Below are 10,973 nucleotides of genomic sequence, written 5' to 3'. Positions count from 1 at the left end.
CCATTAGATTAAGTAAATGATTCTTATTTAGCATTATTAACTTCCATGTATTTCATTGATGATGATACTTCATAAACATTATAAAACATGCTTTTATATGATAATTTTGCCTCGTATTTTAAATTCATATTTTTAATTGCATATAAAACTCTGTATTCTAATGTTGTTCTTTACCAATTTCACATTTTAACTGACTACATTTTTTCAGATTGCAGCACAGCAGATCTTTCAAGGCACGATGATACATGAATTACCATTTTTAGTAGTTGTGAAAATTTGGACATCCCATGTTGAAATTTGACTAGACAATACTGATAATAATAATAATAATAATAATAATAATGGTATTTTGCAAGGTACGTTTAATAATAACTGTACGTAATTGATAGCAACTTAATATAAGTGAAAAAAAAATTAGAATCATGAAACAAAGACCAATGAATTAAGTAAATGATTCTTATTTAGCGTTATTAACTTCCATGTATTTTTATTGATGCTGATACTTCATAAACACTATAAAACATGATTTAATATGATAATTTTAATGAGAATTATAAATTCCTATTTTTAACATTTTATATAAAAGTCAATTCTCAATTTAGCGTCTTGAAACCTTGACCACTAGATAGAGAATTGGTTTCTTATTTAGCATTTATTACTTTCATACATTTCATTTAAGCCAATACTTTATAAACTCTATAAAACTTGTTTTTTTTATAATAATTTTGACGAATATTACTAATTCAAATATTTAATGGCTTATGAACCACTCAATTCTCAATTAATTCTCCATCAATTTTACATATTTAACTGACTACATTTATTTCAGATTACAGTGCAGCAGTTCACCCAAGGCTTGCTGAGACAGAAATTTGCATTCATACCACTTTGGGAAAGTATCAACATCTTATTTTGAAAATAAATTAGAAGATATTGATAGTGATATTGGATTTATGCAATGTGTGTGTAAATGGTTATTGAATATAATTGGTAGCAACTTAATATAAGTGAAACAAAAAGTTAGTATCTTGAAACCAAGACCAATGAATTAAATAAATGATTCTTATTTAGCATTAATTAGCATTACATAAATTTCATTTATGCCAATGTTTCATAAACTCTATAAAACTTGTTTTTATATGATAATTTTGGAGTATATAAAAATTCAAATTTTTTAATTGCTTATAAAATACTCAATTCTCATGTTAGTACCTTGAAACTTTCACTACTAGAAAGAGAATATGTTTCTTATTTAGCATTAATTACTTTCATACATTACATTTAAGCCAATACTTCATAAACACTATAAAACATGTTTTTATATGGTAAATTTGGAGTATATTAAAAATTCAAATTTTTTATGGCTTATGAAACACTCAATTCTCATGTTAGTATCTTGAAACCTTGACCACTAGAAAGAGAATATGTTTCTTATTTAGCATTAATTACTTTCATACATTACATTTAAGTTAATGTTTCATAAACTCTATAAAACTTGTTTTTATATGATAATATTGGAGTATATTAAAAATTCAAATTTTTTAATTGCTTATAAAATACTCAATTCTCATGTTAGTACCTTGAAACCTTTACCACTAGTAAGAGAATATGTTTCTTATTCAGGATTAATTACTTTCATATATTACATTTAAGCCAATGTTTCATAAACTCTATAAAACATGTTTTTATATGGTAAATTTGACGTATTTTACAAATTCATTTTTTTAATTGCTTATAAAATACTCAATTCTCATGTTAGTATCTTGAAACCTTCACCACTAGAAATAGAATATGTTTCTTAATTAGCATTAATTACTTTCATACATTACATTTAAGCCAATACTTCATAAACACTATAAAACATGTTTTTATATGGTAAATTTGGAGTATATTAAAAATTCAAATTTTTTATGGCTTATGAAACACTCAATTCTCATGTTAGTATCTTGAAACCTTGACCACTAGAAAGAGAAAGTGGATCTGATTTAGCATTAATACTTTCATACATTACATTTAAGCCAATGTTTCATAAACTCTATAAAACATTTTTTATATGGTAAATTTGACGTATTTTACAAATTCATTTTTTTAATTGCTTATAAAATACTCAATTCTCATGTTAGTATCTTAAAACCTTGACCACTAGAAAGAGAATATGTTTCTTATTCAGGATTAATTACTTTCATACATTTCATATAATCCAATACTTCATAAACACTATAAAACATGTTTTTATATGATAATATTAATGTAAATTACAAATTCAAATTTTTTATGGCTTATAAAATACTCAATTCTCATGTTAGTACCTTGAAACCTTCACCACTAGAAAGAGAATATGTTTCTTATTTAGCATTAATTACTTTCATACATTACATTTAAGTTAATGTTTCATAAACTCTATAAAACTTGTTTTTATATGATAATATTGGAGTATATTAAAAATTCAAATTTTTTATGGCTAATGAAACACTCAATTCTCAATTAATTGACATGAAACCAACACCATTAAATTATGTAAATGATTCTTATTTAACTTTATTAACTTCCATGTAATTCATTGATGCTTATACTTCATAAACACTATAAACATGCTTTTAAATGACAATTTTGACTCGTGTTATAAATTCATATTTTATACTGCTTATGAAACACTCAATTCTCAATTAATTCTCCACTAATTTTACATATTTAACTGACTACATTTTTTTCAGATTGCAGTGTAGCAGTTCAATCAAGGCTTGCTGAGACAGGAATTTGCATTTATACTACTTTGGAAAATATCAACATCTTATTATGAATATAAACTAGAAGATACTTATAATAGCAATAATGGTCTTTTGCAAGGTACGTGTAATAATAACCGTATGTAATTGATAGCAACTTAATATTAGTGAAACAAAAAGTAAATATCATGAAACCAAGACCAATGAATTAGGTAAATGATTCTTATTAAGCATAATTAATTCCATGTATTTCATTGATGCTGATACTTCATAAACACTATAAACATGCTTTTAAATGACAATTTTGACTCGTGTTATAAATTCATATTTTAAACTGCTTATGAAACACTCAATTCTCAATTAATTCTCCACTTATTTTACATATTTAACTGACTACATTTTTTTCAGATTGCAGTGCAGCAGTTCATTCAAGGCTTGCTGAGACAGGAATTTGCATTCATACCACTTTGGGAAAGTATCAACATCTTATTTTGAAAATAAACTAGAAGATACTTATAATAGCAATAATGGTCTTTTGCAAGGTACGTGTAATAATAACCGTATGTAATTGATAGCAACTTAATATTAGTGAAACAAAAAATTAGTATCATGAAACCAAGACCAATGAAATAAGTAAATGATTCTTATTTAGCATTATTAACTTGCATGTATTTTTGTTGATGCTGATACTTCATAAACACTATAAAACATGTTTTTATATGGTAAATTTGGAGTATATTAAAAATTCTAATTTTTTATGGCTTATGAAACACTCAATTCTCATGTTAGTATCTTGAAACCTTGACCACTAGAAAGAGAAATTGGATCTGATTTAGCATTAATTACTTTCATACATTACATTAAGGCCAATGTTTCATAAACTCTATAAAACATGTTTTTATATGGTAAATTTGGCGTATTTTACAAATTCATTTTTTTAATTGCTTATAAAATACTCAATTCTCATGTTAGTATCTTGAAACCTTCACCACTAGAAATAGAATATGTTTCTTATTAAGCATTAATTACTGTCATACATTACATTTAAGCTAATGTTTCATAAACTCTATAAAACATGTTTTTATATGGTAAATTTGACGTATTTTACAAATTCAAATTTTTTATGGCTTATGAAACACTAAATTCTCATGTTAGTATCTTGAAACCTTGACCACTAGAAAGAGAAATTGGATCTGATTTAGCATTAATTACTTTCATACATTACATTTAAGCCAATGTTTCATAAACTCTATAAAACATGTTTTTATATGGTAAATTTGACGTATTTTACAAATTCATTTTTTTAATTGCTTATAAAATACTCAATTCTCATGTTAGTATCTTGAAACCTTGACCACTAGAAAGAGAATATGTTTCTTATTTAGCATTAATTACTTTCATACATTTCATTTAAGCCAATACTTCATAAACACTATAAAACATGTTTTTATATGGTAAATTTGGCGTATTTTACAAATTCATTTTTTTAATTGCTTATAAAATACTCAATTCTCATGTTAGTACCTTGAAACCTTGACCACTAGAAAGAGAATATGTTTCTTATTTAGCATTAATTACTTTCATACATTTCATTTAAGCCAATACTTCATAAACACTATAAAACATGTTTTTATATGGTAAATTTGGCGTATTTTACAAATTCATTTTTTTAATTGCTTATAAAATACTCAATTCTCATGTTAGTACCTTGAAACCTTGACCACTAGAAAGAGAATATGTTTCTTATTTAGCATTAATTACTTTCATACATTACATTTAAGCCAATGTTTCATAAACTCTATAAAACTTGTTTTTATATGATAATGTTGGAGTATATTAAAAATTCAAATTTTTTATGGCTTATGAAACACTCAATTCTCAATTAATTGACATGAAACCAACACCATTAAATTATGTAAATGATTCTTATTCAACTTTATTAACTTCCATGTAATTCATTGATGCTTATACTTCATAAACACTATATACATGCTTTATATGACAATTTTGACTCGTGTTATAAATTCATATTTTAAACTGCTTATGAAACACTCATTTCTCAATTAATTCTCCACCAATCTTACAAATTTAACTGACTACATTTTTTCAGATTGCAGTGCAGCAGTTCACCCAAGGCTTGCTGAGACCGAAATTTGCAGTCATACCACTTTGGGGAAAGTATCAACATTTTATTTTGAAAATAAACTAGAAGATACTGATAATAATATTGGATTTCTGCAGTGTGTGTGTAATGGTTATTGAATATAATTGATAATAAATTAATAGTTGTGAAACAATTGTTATTTGTTATATATATGAATAAAAGATTAGTAAACACTTTTAGCTTGTAATTTTTATTCTTCTTATTTACCTATGCTATAAAAATCTTTTATTTAGACTATACATAAATGATAATTTTGATAAAAATTACAAATTCACATTTTCAACTGTTTATAGAAGAATTAATCATTAAGTCGATATTAACACCAACAGAGGGCGGGAGGTTCCCCATACCTTGGTCGACGGCTGACCTGCCACAGGAAGAATCTAGTTGGTTGTGTGCCGTTCACCGTTCCACTGGTCTCCGGAGTGGGGCGGTATATTTATTAGGCTTTTGACCGAATATCTTGTACATTTACGAAAGAATTTTTATAATATCAACGAATTGTTCATATTTTACGCCCGAAGTTAACACAAGTCAGTGTCCTGATCCTCGACCAATGCATTACGAAAATGATTTAAATTTATCATCAAATTCATATGGAAAAGGGGTATTTTTCAGTTATTGTACAAGTGTATTCTTTTTTTAAAAGTACAAAACATTCTGTTAATTTGTACAATCTTTTATGGCTTATCATAATTATTATTTGTTATCATCTGTTTATGCTTAAATTTCGTATCTTTTTACAGTTTTACATTTGTACTTGTGTTAAAGTTTCAACTGTAAATAGTTTTCAATTATTTTGTATTAAAAATGAATGTTGTCTGTTAGTTTTTGTTTTGATTGTTTCAATTTCTAAATTATCCAGTGTTGTCCACGCACTAGTTGTTATAGAATTATTTTCGTTTTCCTTATGGTGTGTAGTAGTGACAATTGGATTAAGTAAATGATTCTTTTTTAGCATTATTAACTTCCATGTAATTCATTGATGCTGATACTTCATAAACACTTTAAACATGCTTTTAAATGACAATTTTGACTAGTGTTATAAATTAATATTTTAAACTGCTTATGAAACACTCAATTCTCAATTAATTCTCCACTTATTTTACATATTTAACTGACTACATTTTTTTCAGATTGCAGTGCAGCAATTCATTCAAGGCTTGCTGAGACAGGAATTTGCAATCATACCACTTTGGGAAAGTATCAACATCTTATTTTGAAAATAAACTAGAAGATATTGATAATAATATTGGATTTATGCAATGTGTGTGTAATGGTTATTGAATATAATTGATAGCAAATTAATACTAGTGAAACAAAAAATTAGTATCATGAAACCAAGACCAATGAATTAAGTAAATGATTCTTATTTAGCATTATTAAGTTGCATGTATTTTTGTTGATGCTGATACTTCATAAACACTATAAAACATGTTTTTATATGGTAAATTTGGAGTATATTAAAAATTCTAATTTTTTATGGCTTATGAAACACTCAATTCTCATGTTAGTATCTTGAAACCTTGACCACTAGAAAGAGAAATTGGATCTGATTTAGCATTAATTACTTTCATACATTACATTAAGGCCAATGTTTCATAAACTCTATAAAACATGTTTTTATATGGTAAATTTGGCGTATTTTACAAATTCATTTTTTTAATTGCTTATAAAATACTCAATTCTCATGTTAGTATCTTGAAACCTTCACCACTAGAAATAGAATATGTTTCTGATTAAGCATTAATTACTTTCATACATTACATTTAAGCCAATACTTCATAAACACTATAAAACCTGTTTTTTTATGGTAAATTTGGAGTATATTAAAAATTCAAATTTTTTATGGCTTATGAAACACTCAATTCTCATGTTAGTATCTTGAAACCTTGACCACTAGAAAGAGAAATTGGATCTGATTTAGCATTAATTACTTTCATACATTACATTTAAGCTAATGTTTCATAAACTCTATAAAACATGTTTTTATATGGTAAATTTGACGTATTTTACAAATTCAAATTTTTTATGGCTTATGAAACACTAAATTCTCATGTTAGTATCTTGAAACCTTGACCACTAGAAAGAGAAATTGGATCTGATTTAGCATTAATTACTTTCATACATTACATTTAAGCCAATGTTTCATAAACTCTATAAAACATGTTTTTATATGGTAAATTTGACGTATTTTACAAATTCATTTTTTTAATTGCTTATAAAATACTCAATTCTCATGTTAGTATCTTGAAACCTTCACCACTAGAAATAGAATATGTTTCTTATTAAGCATTAATTACTTTCATACATTACATTTAAGCCAATACTTCATAAACACTATAAAACATGTTTTTATATGGTAAATTTGGAGTATATTAAAAATTCAAATTTTTTATGGCTTATGAAACACTCAATTCTCATGTTAGTATCTTGAAACCTTGACCACTAGAAAGAGATATTGGATCTGATTTAGCATTAATTACTTTCATACATTTCATTTAAGCCAATACTTCATAAACACTATAAAACATGTTTTTATATGGTAAATTTGGCGTATTTTACAAATTCATTTTTTTAATTGCTTATAAAATACTCAATTCTCATGTTAGTATCTTGAAACCTTCACCACTAGAAATAGAATATGTTTCCTATTAAGCATTAATTACTTTCATACATTACATTTAAGCCAATGTTTCATAAACTCTATAAAACATGTTTTTATATGGTAAATTTGACGTATTTTACAAATTCATTTTTTTAATTACTTATAAAATACTCAATTCTCATGTTAGTACCTTGAAACCTTGACCACTAGAAAGAGAATATATTTCTTATTTAGCATTAATTACTTTCATACATTACATTTAAGCCAATGTTTCATAAACTCTATAAAACTTGTTTTTATATGATAATATTGGAGTATATTAAAAATTCAAATTTTTTATGGCTTATGAAACACTCAATTCTCAATTAATTGACATGAAACCAACACCATTAAATTATGTAAATGATTCTTATTCAACTTTATTAACTTCCATGTAATTCATTGATGCTTATACTTCATAAACACTATATACATGCTTTTAAATGACAATTTTGACTCGTGTTATAAATTCATATTTTAAACTGCTTATGAAACACTCATTTCTCAATTAATTCTCCACCAATCTTACAAATTTAACTGACTACATTTTTTCAGATTGCAGTGCAGCAGTTCACCCAAGGCTTGCTGAGACAGAAATTTGCATTCATACCACTTTGGGGAAAGTATCAACATCTTATTTTGAAAATAAACTAGAAGATACTGATAATAATATTGGATTTCTGCAATGTGTGTGTAATGGTTATTGAATATAATTGATAATAAATTAATAGTTGTGAAACAATTGTTATTTGTTATATATATGAATAAAAGATTAGTAAACACTTTTAGCTTGTAATTTTTATTCTTCTTATTTACCTATGCTATAAAAATCTTTTATTTAGACTATACATTAATGATAATTTTGATAAAAATTACAAATTCACATTTTCAACTGTTTATAGAAGAATTAATCATTAAGTCGATATTAACACCAACAGAGGGCGGGAGGTTCCCCATACCTTGGTCGACGGCTGACCTGCCACAGGAAGAATCTAGTTGGTTGTGTGCCGTTCACCGTTCCACTGGTCTCCGGAGTGGGGCGGTATATTTATTAGGCTTTTGACCGAATATCTTGTACATTTACGAAAGAATTTTTATAATATCAACGAATTGTTCATATTTTACGCCCGAAGTTAACACAAGTCAGTGTCCTGATCCTCGACCAATGCATTACGAAAATGATTTAAATTTATCATCAAATTCATATGGAAAAGGGGTATTTTTCAGTTATTGTACAAGTGTATTCTTTTTTTAAAAGTACAAAACATTCTGTTAATTTGTACAATCTTTTATGGCTTATCATAATTATTATTTGTTATCATCTGTTTATGCTTAAATTTCGTATCTTTTTACAGTTTTACATTTGTACTTGTGTTAAAGTTTCAACTGTAAATAGTTTTCAATTATTTTGTATTAAAAATGAATGTTGTCTGTTAGTTTTTGTTTTGATTGTTTCAATTTCTAAATTATCCAGTGTTGTCCACGCACTAGTTGTTATAGAATTATTTTCGTTTTCCTTATGGTGTGTAGTAGTGACAATTGGATTAAGTAAATGATTCTTTTTTAGCATTATTAACTTCCATGTAATTCATTGATGCTGATACTTCATAAACACTATAAACATGCTTTTAAATGACAATTTTGACTAGTGTTATAAATTAATATTTTAAACTGCTTATGAAACACTCAATTCTCAATTAATTCTCCACTTATTTTACATATTTAACTGACTACATTTTTTTCAGATTGCAGTGCAGCAATTCATTCAAGGCTTGCTGAGACAGGAATTTGCAATCATACCACTTTGGGAAAGTATCAACATCTTATTTTGAAAATAAACTAGAAGATATTGATAATAATATTGGATTTATGCAATGTGTGTGTAATGGTTATTGAATATAATTGATAGCAAATTAATACTAGTGAAACAAAAAATTAGTATCATGAAACCAAGACCAATGAATTAAGTAAATGATTCTTATTTAGCATTATTAAGTTGCATGTATTTTTGTTGATGCTGATACTTCATAAACACTATAAAACATGTTTTTATATGGTAAATTTGGAGTATATTAAAAATTCTAATTTTTTATGGCTTATGAAACACTCAATTCTCATGTTAGTATCTTGAAACCTTGACCACTAGAAAGAGAAATTGGATCTGATTTAGCATTAATTACTTTCATACATTACATTAAGGCCAATGTTTCATAAACTCTATAAAACATGTTTTTATATGGTAAATTTGGCGTATTTTACAAATTCATTTTTTTAATTGCTTATAAAATACTCAATTCTCATGTTAGTATCTTGAAACCTTCACCACTAGAAATAGAATATGTTTCTGATTAAGCATTAATTACTTTCATACATTACATTTAAGCCAATACTTCATAAACACTATAAAACCTGTTTTTTATGGTAAATTTGGAGTATATTAAAAATTCAAATTTTTTATGGCTTATGAAACACTCAATTCTCATGTTAGTATCTTGAAACCTTGACCACTAGAAAGAGAAATTGGATCTGATTTAGCATTAATTACTTTCATACATTACATTTAAGCTAATGTTTCATAAACTCTATAAAACATGTTTTTATATGGTAAATTTGACGTATTTTACAAATTCAAATTTTTATGGCTTATGAAACACTAAATTCTCATGTTAGTATCTTGAAACCTTGACCACTAGAAAGAGAAATTGGATCTGATTTAGCATTAATTACTTTCATACATTACATTTAAGCCAATGTTTCATAAACTCTATAAAACATGTTTTTATATGGTAAATTTGACGTATTTTACAAATTCATTTTTTTAATTGCTTATAAAATACTCAATTCTCATGTTAGTATCTTGAAACCTTCACCACTAGAAATAGAATATGTTTCTTATTAAGCATTAATTACTTTCATACATTACATTTAAGCCAATACTTCATAAACACTATAAACATGTTTTATATGGTAAATTTGGAGTATATTAAAAATTCAAATTTTTTATGGCTTATGAAACACTCAATTCTCATGTTAGTATCTTGAAACCTTGACCACTAGAAAGAGATATTGGATCTGATTTAGCATTAATTACTTTCATACATTTCATTTAAGCCAATACTTCATAAACACTATAAAACATGTTTTTATATGGTAAATTTGGCGTATTTTACAAATTCATTTTTTTAATTGCTTATAAAAATACTCAATTCTCATGTTAGTATCTTGAAACCTTCACCACTAGAAATAGAATATGTTTCCTATTAAGCATTAATTACTTCATACTTACATTTAAGCAATGTTTCATAAACTCTATAAAACATGTTTTTATATGGTAAATTTGACGTATTTTACAAATTCATTTTTTTAATTGCTTATAAAATACTCAATTCTCATGTTAGTATCTTGAAACCTTCACCACTAGAAATAGAATATGTTT

Source organism: Rhopalosiphum maidis, chromosome 3 (genome assembly GCF_003676215.2).
Source record: "Rhopalosiphum maidis isolate BTI-1 chromosome 3, ASM367621v3, whole genome shotgun sequence".
Lineage (NCBI taxonomy): Eukaryota > Metazoa > Arthropoda > Insecta > Hemiptera > Aphididae > Rhopalosiphum > Rhopalosiphum maidis.
This window is presented reverse-complemented; position numbering follows the sequence as displayed.